Consider the following 20,251-nt stretch of genomic DNA (forward strand, 5'->3'; position numbering starts at 1 on the left):
GTAAGGAGGAGAGTGTTAGGTCACCGTTGACTAGGCAGTTATAGTTGACCGAATTTTGTGGAGTTTCACATGGCATTATCTCAATTAATTCGCAGCATGGAGAACATGGGCTTCATGGAGCTTGGAGGCTACGTTTATTTTTCTTTATAAGCAGTTTAACTTGTTTTGTTTTTCATATCAGCAATTTTCAATTCAGCACTTTGATTTCCTTGTAATCGTTTATTTCAATTTGATAATAAATCAGAAAATTGTCCCAAATCTTTGTTGTTCTCTATCACCATCTCTGATTTACCAGCAAATTTGTCAAGCAGTATTTGCGATAAAAAAACATCAGGGCTATTAGTAGTAACTTACTAATTACCAGTGACAGATGGTAACCATTATCAATGACTGGATACTACCGAAACCACATCTGACACTGACAACACTAAGCCCTACTAACAAAATAGTAACCCCTAACTTTTTTAACCAACTGCGAGAATTATCCGTCAACGGAAACACTTTTTCATGAAACATTTTGTCATTTCAACTCAACTAAACACTGTGATGGTGTCAAACCTATAAAACAAAATTATTTGGTCTATTTCAGAGACAAGTTTATATTCTATTGTTGTTATTTGTTATATTATCCTATTAAGACTTTGAGAGTACGGTAAATATCTTTAATCTGAAAGGGATTATACACGATTCATACAGATTATTCCGTGAATAACATTTCAAACTACGAAATCCACATTAATCACTATAGACATTTTCAGATATCTACAAAATATCGGATAACAATACCAAGAATACAAAACACAAGAATAATTTGTTTAGAAGTATTACAAATATGTCCATATCGAGTTCAAAGACATGCATTTCGTAATTTACAAATTAAATCAAATTGTTCGATAAATGCAAGATCGACATAAATAAGGGATTCAAATTATCAACACTTTTAAGACTATGTATCGATCTTATAATGAAAAAACATGTGCTTTTAGATCATAGTATTAGTGAAGAGATAAAACAAAAAAGGGTCTTTTAAACTTGTAATTAAACTGAATTCTTGATTCGTCTATTATGAGATAAACTTTGGAATGGCATACATACAATCTACATTACTTCTATTCCCCCACATGGGCGAAGCTTATTCTTGTAACGAAAAGGAACATTATAAATACAAAAAAAAAAATAGATATTGTTTTGCTCTCATTGAAAGCCATCAAATTTATTTGCAGAGTTATTTCTGCAACTAGCCCAGTACTCAGCTACAAGCTTGGAGAAAAAAGAATCTGTTCCCATCAGCTTTGAAGGCTCATCATACTCCACCATTTCCCCTATAAATCAACAAGGTCATATTGGTTAAATTTTAAATAGTTGACTAAAAGAAACAAGTCAAACGGGTTAAAAGTTGCCTGTAATGTATTTCTAAAGATTATCATATATATTTAACACATGTTCAGTTATTTATAAAATTAATATAAAAAAATGCTTGTAAACGGGCAACAAGCTGAGCCGTAATGAACTTTTTTAATAGCAAAACCGACTTTGTTAAAATTGTTTAATTAATCCAACAATGTTGAAGCCTGAACATACCAAAAGATAGAACCATGACTTTGTCACTGTCTACAACTGTTGGAACTCTATGGGCAATGGTTATGACAGTGCAACTTGAGAATTCTTCCCTTATGATTCTCTGAAGAATGGCATCTGTTGCAGAATCAATGGATGCGGTTGCTTCATCAAGTACTAGAATTTTGTTAAACTCTTCCTAAACAGAATAGTTGTCTTTGTCCGGCACTCCAATTCTCTCCTTCATCACTCACTAACAAACAAATATATAGTGATCGTCTAAGTCATGATTTAGATTTTTGCTAGCTAGTATATATGATATAATCATAAAATCGACTAACCCGAAGAATCTAGCAAATTTGGAAGACATCTGATCGTGTCTTTTAGCCGACATTTCTCTAATGCCTGAAAATCCATTTAAATCATGCATTTTATTGCATAAACAAAGGTAGGGTTCGGCGGACTTGGCGTAACTAAAGTATTTTTTGTCGAATACATTTATATATAATAAATACTTCAAATATGGTCAATTACTTGTTATTTAACTTGTAATATTATGTAACTCGACTATATATATTATGTTAATGTAGTAAGAACTAAATCGTGATCTAATACAATATGATTTTAAATAGTTTAAGAGGGTTAGTAAGTTATAATACATTTTGGCGACTTTCGACCCATTTGATCGGATTCCATTAAAGCTATTATTTTTATTTTTTTATAAGCAAAAAAAATCACAAGCCAAGTATACTTGTTCATTAGTAAATGAGTCTAAACTGCATCATGATATCGAGTTATGAAGATTAGAATGTATATAAGTTTAAGTTACCTTCCATATGTCATCATCAGAATGAAGACCAAGCGGATCCATATTTGTTCGAATACTACCCCGGAAAAGGGTGGGTTCTTGTGGAATGACATTTAATTTCATCCTTAGATCTTTGAGTCCAATACGGCAAATATTTAGCCCATCTATAAGAATTCTTCCACTATGAGGTTCCACCAGACGAAATAATGCTGTTACTAGTGTGGTTTTGCCACTTCCTGTTCTTCCAACAATGCCTACTCTGGTCCCTTCTTTGAATGTACAGGTAATTCCTTTGAGAACTAGTGGTGCGTTTGGACGATACCTCAACTAAATTCACAACCAAAATACCATTAATTTAGGTCAAGGTAGGTAACAGTCATCAAAATGTTTCAATTTTAAGTTACACGTAAAATGGATGTGGCGGGAGTACGTGCATAACCACCTAGAACTTTTTTTAACGACTAAATGTTACACTCTACATGTATTGAACTCTTGACCTCTTATTCTACACTCTAACCTCCTTACCCTCCCACCAAAATGGAAATGACATTAACTACCTAGAAGTACCTCGTCAATTTGAGATGAAAATATTATAAATGGAGTCATGAATAAGTCCTTTTGTTTTTTTTTTAATGAGATGTTTCAATTAAACACAACAAAATCCTATCCATCATATATTTTAGGCTACTTACAACCATTTTTATTCGTTCCTTTTTAGCCAACATGTTTAATTTGACATGCTTGAAGTAAAAGCAACGTAATAAACTCAATCTTTGAGTAGGTTGGTCAAACATTGTCACTTTTAATAAGATCTTTAAGTACTATAGTTTCAAGAGGAAGGGAACCGTAATGTTAGTTCAGTTCTTCATCAGAAAAGCTGAAAAGTATGATTTTAATTACATTTAGATCCTCAAACTGTATCTTTCCTTTGGAAGGCCAACATGAAGGCGGTCTATTGTTTTCCACAATTGCTGGTTGCTCAGGTGGAATGTGCATAAATTGTTTGATTCTTTCTACCGATATGATGTAATTGGCTAAGCTGCAATACCATCTAGTAAAGAACACTTGTATACTAGATAGTGCCAATGCATAAGATAGAGAGAGGCCAACCAACCCTATACAAAGTTCGAATTTCTGTAGTTAACAATGCGGGGCATTAAAATGTTTTAACCTATTGTCATTGCAGACGTTAAGTCTTAACATTAGATGTTACGAACTTTCAAAACTTCCAAATTAAAGACGACCTAAAAATGGGTGTTAAATACACCAAGATGTATCAACATAGACAAATATCTTGATTGTGTGTATTGGACTTAAGAAGTTAATTTTTTATATGCTACAACTTTTAAAACATATAGTAGAATGTGTAGATGCTTTCCATTTTTTACTATTTGATGTAACCAACTACATTGTGTTTTACCATTTGACGTAGAAAATTAAAACACCAACAATGAACTACTAGAACACATCAAGAGGTATCTTTTGAAAGTTTGATACATTTTAAAGAAACTTTAAAAGGTGAAAAGTTGGACATGTTTCAATAGATAAAAACTTTAAAAGTTAGTTACAACTTACATCAAAAGTAGGTTTTTAAAGTTGGTTATAGTACAAAGAAAGCTGTAGTAGCTTTTGGTTATGTAATCATATTTACCATACGCTCAAAAATTGGACCAATCCAAACTTGTTTTGATATGACAAGCATACCTGAAGACGCGGAGTCTTTTCGAGTGCAAACCAGAAGAAAACCAGTTGTGATTAGGGTGAGGTTTGAAAAGGCTTCCGTTCTCAAAATCAACCATTCTAAAGTTGCATTTGAGAATATCAAAGTACTTGTATCTTTGTCCACCAATTTTAGGTATTCTTTAAAAAACCTGTCTTGCATTTTAAATGCTCTTATTGTTGCAACTCCAAGTGATGTTTCAGATGCATAATTCATCACAGGTGCTTTTGTGATTCCATTGATTCTCATTAGTTCCCTTGCAGTTGGTTGATAATATCCCTAAAGTTTAGAAAAAAAAATATTATACTAGTCATGGGACTAACAACTTGTGCAACATGAGTACAAAACCGAACCGTGTGGGTCCCAAACCATAATCTTTAACACCTGTAGTAATTAAGGATAATGAGGATTCACCTGTACGTATTTTGAAGCCACGATGGCAAAGACCGCTACAATGAGAACTTGCCAAGTTACTGAAGCCATAATACCAATTGTGACAAGTAATTCAAGGCCACCACCAACCACAAAGGCGAACGAAAATGGTATGTCAAAATCAACCACACTCAAATCAGATGAGATCTGCATGAAGCTAGTACAATAGATTAAATATTTCCAAATAGTACAGCACGTACAGGCAAATGAAGTCTAAATTACCCTTGTTAGAATTCGACCAACTGGAGTAGAGTCAAAGAAGACCATCGGAGCAGTGAAAATCGAATCTGTGATCTTTTGGAAAAGTAATTTAGAATCTTTTAATCCCAAAAGTGTAGCAAAAAGCGATCTCAAATACACGAAGAAAATGCTTGTAGTTGAAGCCAAAGTGTAAATACAAATCAACATGAAAGTGGTGATTTCAGGGATTTGTATACCAAATGCTAGCCAATAACTTGCTGCAGCCTGAAGAGCAACAAAACCAACATAGCTTATGATACATAAAACAAAAAACCATACTCCTTCTGAGACGACAACATAATCTAAGAATGTCTTCCACCCAACATTCCCTGTCTCCTTTTCTTCTTCTTCAGTCAGTTGTACTCCTGTGAGTATCTTTTCCTTGTTCTTATTACTGACCCAACTTTTATTATTATATGTGTTATCGCGTTCGCTATTACTTTCAGTATCTAAGCTTGTAATGGCATCTTTATGAGCATTCACAAACCTGCCATTAAGAGATCCTCATACTTTCCTGACTGTGTAACCCGACCATCTTGCATAACCTATAATTAAGGACAGCCACAACTGGTTATACTGATTGAAAAAACCATTTACTAATTTGTTGGAAAAAATAAAAATCTCGAAAACATGTATTTTGTAAGTGAAAAATATGTGTTTTACTAATTAAATTGAACCGTGTAATAGTTATTTAATGAAACTCACTTAATAAGTTTGTGATATCCTCAATAAGAGCCTTGCAACGAAGCAAAATGAAGATAAAATGAATGAGATATTGATATTCAAAGTGGAAGACTTATTTGCACACTACTTCTTTCTACTAAGGAATAAGTGAAAGTGATGACCCTGAAAGGTGGGGACTGAATTGGCGTTCATGCTAAGGGTTCTTACCAATTAAAAAAGTATCAACTGACTATTGATGGCAGTTCTCTACACAATTACTACTACAGATGGTTCCTACCTAAGAGCCTTCTCAATCATTTCCTTAAATTTTTGTGAGAGAGTTTTGCAAATTATAGGACAGGATTTTAAATGGTTGTTAGTAGATGAGACTAAGAGAGAAAAGTTAACGATCTTTTTTTAAATTTAAGAAAATTTTGTTTGTCCTCATTGTTTTTCAATATTTTTTGAATTCATTGTGAGTAGAGGACATACAAAATTGCGATGATAAATGTTTAAAAAATATTATTTAATTAATTAGAATACATAAATATAATGATTTTAATGTAATTATAGAGCTAGAGATGAGAGATGGGCTGGGAATGCGTTTTTTTTGCAGATTTAGATGGATTGAAGAAAAAAAAGTGCTTTTAGGTAGTGTACTATAATTTAATTGCTTTTAGGTAATCCTCCATATGAGATGGTGGATTACAAGTACACGCAAGCATGCTTTCCACGTGTGTCTCCAAGTCGGATGCCAAGTCAACAGGTAATACACGTGGAAACCTCTATACATGTGTCTCCAAGTCGGATGCCAAGTCAACGGGTAATACACGTGGAATCCTCTATATGAGATAGAGGATTACATAAACTCATTTTATCAACATTCACAGTGGACTTACCATATGAAATCTCCTTTTTTACCTTTTTTACCTCCTGAACACGTGTCACAACCCTTGAAATCCTCTATCTCAAATAGAGGATTGTCACCACAAGGAATATATGCTAATAACTCTCGTGAATGAATTGTATTCAATATTTGGTATCAGTAAAATGTCATATTTGTCACCATAAAAATGTATTCAATTGTTTCGTGAATAAAACCCTTTTTCATGAGTGAATTATTTGTATATTAGACTTTTAAAATGTAACCCTAGGAATCACCAACTAGCCCTCTCCTATAAATCTGCATGCTCTAGCGGGTAAAAGTGGCCACTGTATTTAACTGATACATTGAAGTATGGAATCGAGAATCCACAATGGAATGAGGATTTTCCCATGTGTGGCAAGAAGCTATGGCATGCGAACATGGTAATCTTTGAATTTGCCATTTCCCACATGTGCAAGTTCCCTTAAGGTATTCAACCGTGTAGGATTCCTAGGGTTACATTATAAAAGTCCAATACAAATAATTTATTCACGAAAAAGGGTTTTATTAACGATAAAGTTGAATACATTTTTATGGTGACAAATATGACATTTACTGATTTCAAATGTTGTATACAATTCATTCACGAGAGTTATTAGCATATATTCCTTGTGGTGACAATCCTCTATTTGAGATAGAGGATTTCAGGGGTTGTGACGCGTGTCCACGAGGTAAAAAAAGGAGATTTCATATGGTAAGTCCACAGTAAATATTGGTAAAATGAGTTTATGTAATCCTCTATCTCAGATAGAGGATTCCACGTGTATTACCCGTAGACATGGCATCTGACTTGGAGACACACGTGGAAAGCATGCTTGTGTGTACTTGTAATACGCCATCTCATATGGAGGATTACCTAAAAGCAATTATATTCTAGTCCACTACCTAAAAACACTTTTTTTTTCTCCAACCCACCTAAATCAGCAAAAAAATCTTGGGAATACTCTAAGGCACACAGTTCGTGCTTGTTGATATATCGGTGGGATATTAGCGATTGTCTAGGCTGAGGACCTAAAATTTAGTGCTATTCGGGAGACAACCCGAAGAACTTTGTGGGTATGTACAATAGAAACCCTCACAAAACTTCACTCATCCACTCGGATCTACCGAGGGGTTTAAAAGACTTGTTGCATACGCTAAATGCAACCTTGATTCCTACAAAAGTGATTATATATGTTTTTTTTTCAATTTTTATTTTTAGTAGTTTCTTATTTATTTTATTTTCAAAATTAATCATTTTTTATCGAACTATAATTTCAAACTTAAATGTTGCATTAGGGGCAATGCAATGTTTTAAGTTGGAGGTGGGGTTTATATGTGGTTCAAGTGGTTACAAAGTATTAAATGGCTTTAAAAAATTGCTAGATTTTTAATACCTGTGTTAATCGCAACGTAAGAAGCTTATGTTCACACGCCTTTTAATGAGTTTTGCAGATTGTTGATATAAACTTTGAAGATCTATCATCAGACTCGAAGATCTTGTCACAATGACTAGCCATGTGAACTCGTTCATTTTATGATTTTTGTCAAAAATGATTTAAGTTTATCATTTTACATGTTAGTATTTGGTCATTTCTGCATGTGCAATTTTTAAATAATAAAAATCAATTTATATTCTCGTAAAAATGATTGACATCCCTTGAATAAGAATTTTGCATCTATGAGAAATGATACCGAATTAGTTGATGATGCTTATACGTGGATTAGATCTCTAAGAGAGAAAAAAATAGAGGCTCGACCTAAACTTAAAATGTTGTGTGGAATAACTTAATAAATGGATATGTGTTTTGTTACCTTTCTTGGTGCTTATGGTTAAAAATCGAACCTTGACAAAAGAGGTTGAGAATGGTTCTTTTAGCACACACCATGTTTCTTTTACTGTGACACCTTCGCTTTAATTAATCAGAAAAAATAAAGAGGTGAAAAATGATTTAACCAAAAATATTAGTTGCAAAGAAAATAAAACAAAAAGAAAAAAAATAAAGGAAGAGGAAAAATAAGGGAGAAATGTCATGATATAGAGGTTTTTCGGTTTGACGTCGCACGTTTAAATCTCACTCGTGTGTCATATACCCGGGTTTAAACTTAGGTGAAGCATCACTAGGTGGATTGGGCCTCACGATATCAAAAGTAAATAAATGAACTTGAGTTCTATTGTGTGAAGTAGCATGTGCATAGTTCCTCAAGTTGGACTATTATGAACCCTCAATAAATCCTTATACGATGCAAGGCTAGACCACTTATACTCATATCTGGGTGTGGGGATCGTGTTAGTAACTTAATTTAATCTGGTTTTTTTATCTATGTTTGGATTTGAGTTTTGATTAGTCATTTGGTTAATCAAACTTTATGTTTATTTACGACTGATTAAAAAACTGTTTATTTAGGATTCATTTATGTCATTAGTTATTCGATTTGAAATCATCAACGTTTTGGGATTGAGTTAATTACCAATGATTTGTTTACCATTAACCATTGATTGGGATTGAATCTTTTATATATGAACTTGTAACTGATTAGATCGTATACAGTTGTGTCAATTGGTCGAATTGAGTTCTCTTAATTAGCATGACCAAATCACAATGCCTTTTAATTATTTATCAAACTTAATTGATGAACAATGTCTATGTGGTTTTCAATTGATAGTAACTAGGTTATTCAGTCCGCTTTACAACTTTTAAATTTGTGTTTTCTAATCAAGTTTAATTGCTTTTTGTAATCCATCTTTCAAATTTTGCTTAACATTGACTATTCACTTAAGTTAGTTAATTTTAAATGAAGTTTTAGAATAAATAATCAAATGAGAAGTGTAATATTGGCCACATGTTTCTCATGGATACAATACTCTATTTACTATAGCTATTTAGTTTAACTAGGTTTTTGCCTGACTAAAATGACGATCATGTGGGGGTGTATGGGTGGGGGTGGGGGGGGGCAGGTGCTAGTTGGGTCTAAAGGTTCTTACCAATTAAAAAAGTATCTACTGTATTGATGACAGTTCTCTACACAATTACTACTGATGGGTCCTACCTATGCATTAGGCATTCTATGTATTACTAAACATTAGAGGGTGTAAAGTGTATTTGCTTTTCCTATTTGTAGTCTTTGTAACATTCATATTCAATATACAATACATACAATCATTTACCCTTCTGACGCCAGCTATCTGTTCATCTTCCTTCGGTACCAGCAGGTGTAACCCTAATATGGTACAGCCACAATCTGTTCTTCTACAATTGATAACAGCCAAGTAATGGCACTCCTAGCAGCTTTCTCTCAAACATATGAAACAACCGACAACTCTCAAAAATTTGGCTTCACCTTGTCACCCACCAATTATGGTTATTGGAAGGTAATGATCCAACCATTCCTCATTACAAACAACCTATTTGGCTACGTTGATGGCACGATTCCGTGTCCACCGACAACTGTTCAATCAGATTCATCATCTGCAAAAGACAAAGAAACCACACCATAATCATCTCAACCAAACCCTAATTATGCTATATGGGTTTCCAATGGCGCGCATGTTCGCATGTTAATCCTATCCACAGTTTCTGAAGCATCTTTTCAACATGTACAGGGAACTACTTCCCGTGACCTATGGTTGTCTCTTGAGCGGGCCTACGCTTCTCATACATCCTCAAGAGAATACACCATAAAATCTCAACTCTTAAAGATTGCAATGAAAGGAGACGAGTCCTCTTCATCATACCTGATACCCGTGCACAAGAATATGCAGATGCTCTTGCCAACATTGGAGAGCCGATAAAAGATAAAGACTTAGTTATGCTTGTGATTTCTGGACTGAGAAATGAATACAATGGGTTGAAGTCTACTATTCTTGCTCGACAATTCCCGACTGCTTTTGTTGAACTTCACACTCTTCTGTCAGATTATTATTTCATGATTAAAAAGCCGTTTGATGTACCAGTAACACAAGCTTTTACGGCTGTTTCACACAACTGTAACCCTACCGCTTCTGCTACTGGCCCATCCCAGTCTCTAGTAAAAAGCAATTCAAGCAGTTCAACAACTTGCCACTCAGTTGGGCTTACAACTTCAACCTGCCTGTTCACAACCAGCACATGCTTACTATACAAGTCGGTCAGGAAACAATCGCAACAGTGGGCGAGCCAACACCCGTAGACGAAGAAATTACAACAATCGCAGCCAAGGAGGAGGTCAACGCAATCAATTTAACCGGCTTCTAACCAGAATATTGTTTATGGTACATGTAACAGCTGCGGTATTGGCATATCCCATCAGAATGCCCCAATCGTGATCCCGATACCTTAAGGACGCGACGCCAACCATCTGCCAACATGGCTGATTATCGCTCCCAAGCTTCAACTTCTTGGCTACCGAATACCGGTTCTAATCAACATGTTGCCCCATATCTCTCTAGCTTTGATAACTCCGAGGCCTACAATGGTGAGGATAGTCTCCACGTTAGCAACGGTAATGGTTTACCCATCCTCCATATTGGCTCTTCTAAATTTTATTCCCCGAACAAACCTTTTCCCTTAATATCATACTTCACGTTCCCGAAATTAAACGAAACCTTCTTTCTGTTCAACAAATTTTTCCATGATAATGAGGTATTTTTTGAATTTCACTCTACTTGTTTTTGTGTGAAGGACAAGTATACACACAATATCCTCCTCACGGGTCCAAGTAATGACGGTCTTTACTCTTTCCAACTTCCGCGGATACAACCGGTTTCTAGAGTTACTTTCACCGCTACCCGAGCTTCTTCCACCACATGGAATTAAAGATTGGGACATCCTCACCCACAAATTTTAAACTCTATGTTTTCTAAATATTGTTTACCTTTACTAAATAAATGTACCACTTCATTTTGTGAATCCTGTTCCATTGGAAAGTCATCAAAACTTCACTTATTACCATCTACTTCTAAAAGTTCAAACATTTTGGATTTAGTATTTTGTGATGTATGGGCTCCGCTCCCATTACTTCTTTCAATGCCCATCATTATTTTCTTTTTTGTGTGTTGATCATTACTCCAAGTTTATGTGGATATTTCCATTAAAATTGAAATCTGATGTTCACGACATTTTTAAGAAATTTTTAGTCATGGTAGAACGGCAATTCAAAACCAAATTAAAATCCATCCAAACCGATTGGGGAGGTGAATTCAGAAGCCTATTTCCATTTCTGTCCTCCCTTGGCATAATTCATCGGTTCTCTTGCCCACATACGAGTGAACAAAACGGTGTTGTTGAGCGCCGTCATCGGCACGTTGTTGAAATCGGGCTCACTTTGCTAGCGCATTCTAATGTTCCACAACGGTTTTGGCATTTTGACTTCAACACAACAATTTATCTTATTAACCGTATGCCATCTAGAACAAATGCCAACATGTCACCTTTTGAGCAACTTTTCCAACATCAACCCAACTTCTTTTCGGGTGTCGATGTTATCCACATCTACGACCATATAACAAACAAAAATTGGATTTTCGATCCCTTCCTTGTGTTTTTCTTGGGTATAGCACCTCCCATCACGGATATCGGTGTTTTGACCCCAAATTTGAAAGCATTTATATTGCCCACCATGTCCGTTTTAATGAACAATCCTTCCCTTTTTATGCACAACCTACCGAAAACTCTATCTCATCATCCCAAAATTCTTATACTTCATTTTATCCCACCACCTATTCACCTACATAACACTTAGCCCAACAGCAGCCCCAAACAGCCTCTATGCAACAGCAGGCCCAACCATCCTCACCGCAACAGCAGCTCCCAAACGCCCTCAGCCAAACAGCAGACCTAAACATCATCAGCCCAACAGCAAACCTGAACACCATCGGCCCAACAACAACCTGCCATTCCCACCCAGAATCTACCATGTTCTCGACCACCTAATCTTCGCCCCAATCCTAAACAAACCAAGCCACACAATGTCACCTATTTTCATACGAATATAGCCCCGCTTAATACCGAACCGGGTACCTTCACCATTGCTAAGAAACACCCTCAATGGCATCACACCATAGCTGAAGAGTGTTCGGCGCTTATGAGAAATGGCACGTTTCGTGCGTTCCGAGTTCTAATATTGTTGGTTGCAAGTGCGTATACAAACTAAAAAGAGATCAGGGGACCGTTACACGTTATAAAGCCCGCCTTGTCGCTAAGGGGTTTCATCAACAAACGAGCGTTGATTTTCATGAAACTTTTAGCTCGGTGGTAAAACCGACAACTATTCGTGTTTCTCTCTTAAGCAGTTGCACCAAAATGTCCTTTAAGGCAACTCGATGTACAAAATGTCTTTCTACATAGTGATTTAGAAGAGACCGTGTATTTGCAACAACCTCCGGGCTTTGTAGACCTGCACAAACTGGATCATGTGTGCCTTCTTCACAAATCCTTATACGGATTGAAACAGACACCTCGCGCATGGTTTCAACGCCTGTCAACGACTATTTGTGCTATCGGATTTCGGGGTTCCAAAACCGACCCCTCGTTATTTATATACTCATCTCGGGGCACCATTTTGTACATGCTTGTCTATGTTGATGATATTATCTTGACGGGTAACAATTCATTGGAGATCGAACGGGTGGTAAGAAGTCTTAGCCAATCCTTTGCTGTTCAAGATATATGATATGGTTTAAAATATACATGTTATTATATAATTATTTCCTACAGTTTCAAGTATTTTGAGCCAGTTTTTTATTGAATATATTTTTATTTGGATCATTATTGGATTTTAAAGATTAAATTTTTAAACGAGCTAAATTAAAGTATTTATGCTAAACTTGAGACCACAATGGCATTAAATTAATAATTGGTGGAATAAATGGCCACGTATTTTATGGAGTTTCATGTTCACATGCTTAATAAAAGATAAAATTCCATGTTAACCATGCTCCAATTACTTATGATTTTTATTTGTTTTACAAAGTGCAGGAGAGCTCGGTGAACTATTTTTTTACAGAGGATTGCCTCAACTGTCAATCACCAAGCCTCCCATTAATAATAATAGTTCACCGAGCTCTCCTGCACTTTGTAAAAAAATAAAAATCATAAGTAATTGGAGCATGGTTAACATGGAATTTTATCTTTTATTAAGCATGTGAACATGAAACTCCATAAAATACGTGGCCATTTATTCCACCAATTATTAATTTAATGCCATTGTGGTCTCAAGTTTAGCATAAATACTTTAATTTAGCTCGTTTAAAAATTTAATCTTTAAAATCCAATTATGATCCAAATAAAAATATATTCAATAAAAAACTGGCTCAAAATACTTGAAACTGTAGGAAATAATTATATAATAACATGTATATTTTAAACCATATCAAATATCCCCACACTTAAACATTTTCGTCCCCGAAAAATATATATATTGCAATGGAATCAGAATTCAAGACTTGTTTTCAAAACATATAGGTTATCTTTTAAGCACAGAAAAACGCAAAAACCGCGATTGCCGATATTATTGTCCACTTAAACCAAGCCACCAGCCTATTAAACCCCCAATTGCATTAAGCGCTTTATGTTCAAAAACCACGGCTACACCTACCCCATCTCAGAAAAAGAGAGCTAGAAAAACTAGAGTCAAAGCAAACTGGTTTGACAAATCACCATAAGCTAAAGACTCGTTGATGGTACTAATTAGATGCACTCGGTGAAATTTGATGGATGAATGGTCATGTGGAGGTCGTACGAGCTATTCCTAAATATTATTGGACTTTGTCCTATAAATTCCTAATTTAATATTTATTGACTAAGAACCTTCGAGCCCCAATAGTGTATCCTCAGAGTCACTATCCCCAAGGTAACACGTAAACTCTAAGTCCCCTCTAGTATGTGCATCTTTGGCCTCTTTTACTAACTTTAAAGAATGCTCATTTGGCATATTACAATACATAACTTTCTTCAAAAGCATTTTGCTTTTCTTGAACAACTTTTGATAATACAATACATAACTTTCATAACAAACTTTCAAAACATACTTTTTTTTCTTTTTTTTTCTTTTCTTTTTTTTTCAATCTTTTATATCACCCTAAAATATATAACTATTTCTAAGCTCGTAAAAAGATGGACATGTGGTGGTGTGCTGGTTTGAGTACATTTAATTCTTACCATCTCAAAGTTTTCAGATTATTGTAATCCTCCCCAAGCATTGAAATTCGGTATTACCGTTTTTTTTCATATTATTAAATATATAAAATCTGTTAAAGAGGACTATCAAAGCTAGTTGGGCCTACCGACACATCCCAAGTTTAGTGCGTTATCTTTTATTTAATCTCATATATAATAGTAGTTTTAAAAACCAATCTCAAATTTTTCTATCATTTTCCATTATTTGCAAAAAATTTCATTCAAATTTCGGGACATTTTTTTTTCTTTTTTTTTGGTTTTGTTTTATATTTTATATTTTTTTTCTCTTTTTTTAATAAAATGTTAAACTGTTTTTATTTATTTTTTTGTTATTTTTTTAAACTTTTTTTTTAACCAAAAGAAAACGTCAGTTCCCATCCCCACACTTAAAATCTACATTACAGAAAATAAAGCAGAATAAAAAAATGTATGCAAATAAAACTATAAATTGGAATAGACTCCCCTGGTAATTATGCAGTTATCTTCACAAGTCTCGTTCCAAGGCGACCGTATAGCATTTCATTCGCGGCCGCAGCTTCTGGGTGTCCTCTAAAATATGATAGGCTCAGAAAATCCTCATCCGAATGGAGATTGAGTACGAATGAGAAAATCCAATCCTGCAAAATAAAACTCAAAACAACCTAAGCAGACATCAAACAGACTCTAAGGACTAAAACAGACTAAAAAAATAAAATAAAATAAAGCAGAATAAAAATAAAAGAAAATAATGCAACTTAATTTTATACAGACAATACAACTCGGGCAACGTCCTGAGTGTGCTCTCCTCCTCTACTCTCCAGGCGGATCAAGGTAGATCGCATTCTCCTCGCGATCACCAAGTGGACCTCCAACATAATGCTTCAGTCTATGCCCATTCACTTTCCAAGAATGTCCATCATCAGCCTCTATCTCAAATGCTCCATAAGGAAATGCCTCTTTCATAACAAACGGACCAGCCCATCGGGATTTCAATTTACCCGGAAACTTATCCCCACACTTAAACTCTTTGGGCCCCTTAATATGTTTATCATGACGTTCCTTTGTCCGCTTCTTATACCCCCAACTTCTTTCTTACGCCTCATTCCGTAGCTCCTCAACCTCATGAATCTGAAGAAAACGACTCTTTCCCGCCGCAGATAAATCAAGATTTACGGCTCTTAAAGCCCAATATGCACGATGTTCTAACTCTACTGGAAGATGGCACGCCTTTCCATAAACTAGCCGAAAGGGAGTGGTCCCGATAGGCGTTTTAAATGCAGTACGGAAGGCCCAAAGTGCATAATCTAGCTTTTCAGCCCAGTCGCCGCGATTGTTCCCAACTGTTTTCTCTAATATCCTCTTAATGCCACGATTGGTGTTCTCCACTTGACCGCTAGTCTGAGGATGGTAGGCCGTAGAAAGTCGATGGGTGACCCCATAACGTTTCAGAACCGTATCCATCTGAGCGTTACAAAAGTGGGTAGCCCGATCACTGATCAGCGCCTTAGGAGTACCGAATCGAGCACAGAGTTTTCGAAGGATTCCCACTACAAGTCGCGCGTCATTTCTAGGTAAGGCTTGAGCCTCCACCCATTTGGAAACGTAGTCAACAGCAACGAAGATGTATCTGTTCCCTCTAGACATAGGAAACAGACCCATAAAATCGATGCCCCATATATCGAAGATCTCAACCACCTGGATGGGGTTTTGGGGCATCTCATTTCGGGATGAGATGTACAACTCTTTGACATGCGTCACACGATTGAACAAACTCATGCGCATCACGAAAAATAGTTGGCCAATAGAATCCCGCATCAAACACTCGTTTGGCGGTATAAGTCGCACCAAAATGGCCACCAGTCGGGCCCTCATGACAATGTTGAAGAATACTACGAGCTTCATCACCAAAAACACATCTTCGAATCACCTGATCTGAGCCAATACGGAATAAGTACGGATCCTCCTAAATGTAGAAGTTAATATCTGCAAAGAACTTCTTCTTTTGCTGATATGTCAGTCCGGGCACTAACTCACCAGATGATAGATAATTAGCAAGATCAGCAAACCATGGAAACCCCTCTTCACTCGCCTTTACATACAGTAGAGTCTCACAGGGGAAATCATCACCAATCCCCTGTTCCCGCGTCCTGTCCAAGTCGGAATTTTCTAGTCGTGACAAGTGGTCAGCGGCGACATTTTCAGCTCCTCTCTTATCTTTAATTTCTAAATCGAACTCCTGAAGCAAAAGGATCCAACGAAGGAGTCGAGGCTTTGCATATTTCTTAGCGAACAAGTACCGTAGAGCCGCATGATCAGAGAAAATGATAGTCTTAGAAAGCACGAGATATGAACGGAATTTATCGCACGCAAAAACAACCGCAAGAAGCTCTTTCTCGGTCGTGGTGTAATTCTCCTGAGCATCGTTAAGGGTTTTGCTAGCATAATATATGGGATGAAAATGTTTCTCTCGACGCTGTCCTAACACGGCTCCAACAGCAAAATCGCTTGCTTCACACATGATCTCAAACGGAAGAGTCCAATAGGGAGCAACAAGAATAGGAGCACTCACTAACCTCTCCTTAATCAACTCAAAGGCCCTCAAATACTCCTCACTAAAATCAAACGGCCTATCTTTCTCTAGAAGTTGGGACATCGGACGAGAGATTTTCGAGAAATCTTTTATAAATCGGCGGTAGAATCCCGCATGACCTAAAAAACTACGAATAGACTTCACGGAAGTGGGTGGTGGAAGCTTGGAAATGGTGTCTACCTTAGCTCTATCTACCTCAATCCCCGTACTAGAAATCTTATGACCTAAAACAATACCCTCATGAACCATAAAGTGACATTTCTCCCAATTAAGCATAAGGTTCGTCTCTTCACATCTAGCAAGCACTCGATCTAAGTTACGCAGACAATCATCGAAGGAATTCCCAAAGACAGAAAAATCATCCATAAAGACTTCCACTGAATCCTCGATTAACTCATGAAAAATGGCAACCATGCACCGCTGAAATATAGATGGAGCATTACATAATCCGAATGGCATGCGTCGGTACGCGAATGTGTCAAAAGGACATGTAAATGTGGTCTTCTCCCGATCACCCGGGGCGATGGGGATCTGGAAATAACCAGAAAAGACGTCGAGAAAACAGTAGAACTATTGTCCTGACAAACGCTCAAGCATCTGATCGATGAATGGAAGCGGGAAATGGTCCTTTCGTGTGGCCTCGTTAAGTCTGCGGTAGTCGATGCAAACTCGCCACCCTGTTACAGTCTGTGTCGGTATGAGCTCATTCTTTTCATTCGTGATAACTGTCATACCGACCTTTTTAGGGACCACCTGAACTGGGCTAACCCACGCGGAGTCGGAGATCGGAAAAATCAAACCAGCATCGAGCAACTTAATAACCTCCTTCTTGACAACCTCCTGCATGTTCGGGTTAAGCCTCCTCTGCGGCTGAACCACAGGTTTAAACTCGTCTTCCATAAAGATTTTATGCGTGCAAAATGACGTGTTTATATCTTTGATATACATAAGCTTCCATGCGATGGCATGCTTATGAGATTTAAGAATAACCATCAACTTCTCCTTGTCCTCTGTCTCCAAACTCGAAGAGATGATGACGGGAAGTTGAGACCCCTCCCCTAAAAACGCATACTCGAGGTGAGATGGTAAATCTTTAAGCTCTAAAGATGGGGGGTTCTCAACAGATGGTTTTTCAATCGGAAACTCTCGCTCTTTAACCGCAAGGACATTAGAAAATATTTGGGAACTCATGATCGGCTCGTGTCCTCCTGTCTCAAGTAACTGCTGCTCCTCCTTCTCCTCTAACTGAAAATCAAATTCTGTCATCTCGAATGACTGATTTTCCACATCGATGATCTGGGTGTCGGACGTGTCTCTCTGACAGACCTTTGTAAGATAGTCGCCTACGTGCATCATGAAAGTGTCGATGAAGTAGAGAGTGTCGTCATGCTGCTGAGTATGCCTCATGGATTTCTGCACGTCGAATGTGACCGTGTCATCATGAACTCGAAGAGTCAATTTACCATCGGCAACATCTATGAGAGCGCGTGCGGTGGCTAAGAAAGGACGACCGAGGATGAGCGGGACGTTCGAGTCCTCATCCATATCGAGAATGACAAAGTCGACCAGAAAGATGAATTTGCCCACCTGCACCAACATGTTCTCCACAATGCCCCTTGGGAACTTAACAGATCGATCTGCCAGCTGGATACTCATTCGAGTGGGAAGCAGCTCTCTCACGTTAAGTTTGGCAAACACAGAATAGGGCATGAGGTTAATGCTTGCACCGAGGTCGGCCAAAGCATTGCTAACATGAAGATTACCAATCAAGCAAGGAATGGTAAAGCTGCCAGGATCTTTCATCTTCCTAGGAAGCTTGTTCTGTACGGCGGCAGAACACTCCTCACTAAGAGTAACAGTCGAAAGCTCCTCAAGTTTCTTTTTATTAGTAAGCAAATCTTTAAGAAACTTGGTGTGTTTTGGCATGTTCGCGAGAGCTTCAATAAACGGAATGTTCACATGGAGCTTCTTAAGCATGTCGAGAAACCTAGAGTACTGCTCCTAATCATTCTTCTTCACTAGACGACCGGGATATGGCGGTTTTGGCTTATAGACGCGCACTGGTTCCTGCTCAACCTGCTTCTCCTTCTCAACTAATGCACCGCCTAACCGTGAGGTACTTGCTGGGCCTCGCCTCTGGTTCACCTTGTCAGGCGGTGTCTCCATCTCCAACTCCTCATCAACTTCCTCCTCCTCTCTTGGTGTATCTCTAACGACACCTCTCCCACTTCGGGTGGTCACTGCCTTAGCCTGAGCATTTTGAAATGGTTTAGAATAGCTGGGACCGGGATTAGGGACGGTGTTACTTGGAAGACTCCCCGAGGGTCGTTGATCAATTTTTTCGGACAACTCACCAAACTTAGTCTCGAGATTCTGAAATGCGACCTGTTCTCCCTTCATAAACGTCTCATGCTGCATAAGAGTGGATTTGGTGTTGGCATCATTTTGTAGGAGCTGATTTAACAATTGAGATTGGTTAGCCAACATCTCCTCGATCTTAGAAGTACTATTTGGTACATGAGCAGGTTCGGGAGCGGGTTCTTGGAACAGATTCTGGCGTTGCTGATAACCGGTGTTACCTGCCCGCCAATTAGAGTTAGAATTATTGTTTCGCCACCCAGAATTAAAAGAACGGTTTTGATTAGCAAGAAAATCTACCTCCTCCTGAGAATCAACGGGACAATCGGCTGTCTCGTGATTTCCACGACATATCTCGCACCTACGAGCTTGCAACTTAAGCTCTTTCATCTCCCTCTTGAGTGCCTCCACATCTGCCGACACACTCGTATTTTGATCAACATGATGCACTCCACATGATGCTGAGATGGCTGCGGCCTTGGCAGCTGAGACGGACCATCTACTCGGTGTATGCTGGTCCCCTAATGCAATGCTCTCGAACATTTCTTCAGCCTCCTTTATGGTGAGTTTATTGAGCATGTTTCCTCCGGCTGCGGTATTGAACCGCTGTTGGGTTTCGGGAGTAAGACCGTTATAGAATTTTTCAACCACAGCCCAATCGTTTAGGCCATGCTGAGGACAACGACTTACAAGAGTTTGGAAACGCTCCCACGCAGAATAATAGGGCTCATCGGGGTCCATATGAAAAGAACGGATTTGCTCGCGTAGACGCCCGACCTTCGATGGAGGGAAATACTTCCTATGGAACTTGGATTGCAAGTCGGCCCATGTGGCGATTGAAGCA

General features: G+C 37.6%; 1 pseudogene across 1 annotated transcript in view; it reads right to left on the minus strand.

The window, feature by feature from the left end:
* Positions 1 to 923: 923 nt before the first annotated feature.
* Positions 924 to 20,251, minus strand: part of LOC143569824 (ABC transporter C family member 8-like) — a 42,647-nt pseudogene continuing 23,319 nt past the window's right edge. The window contains exons 4-11 of the transcript XR_013141799.1: positions 4,740 to 5,302; positions 4,500 to 4,664; positions 4,070 to 4,364; positions 3,266 to 3,480; positions 2,387 to 2,692; positions 1,899 to 1,962; positions 1,582 to 1,810; positions 924 to 1,322 (exon numbers count right to left, since the gene is read on the minus strand). The product of XR_013141799.1 is annotated as an ABC transporter C family member 8-like (transcript). The remainder of the gene's footprint in view (positions 1,323 to 1,581; positions 1,811 to 1,898; positions 1,963 to 2,386; positions 2,693 to 3,265; positions 3,481 to 4,069; positions 4,365 to 4,499; positions 4,665 to 4,739; positions 5,303 to 20,251) is intronic.

The sequence above is a fragment of the Bidens hawaiensis genome, unplaced genomic scaffold (assembly GCF_021521415.1).
Source record: "Bidens hawaiensis isolate Kalapana, Puna unplaced genomic scaffold, B.hawaiensis_p1.1 tig00024657_1, whole genome shotgun sequence".
In the NCBI taxonomy this organism is placed as follows: domain Eukaryota; kingdom Viridiplantae; phylum Streptophyta; class Magnoliopsida; order Asterales; family Asteraceae; genus Bidens; species Bidens hawaiensis.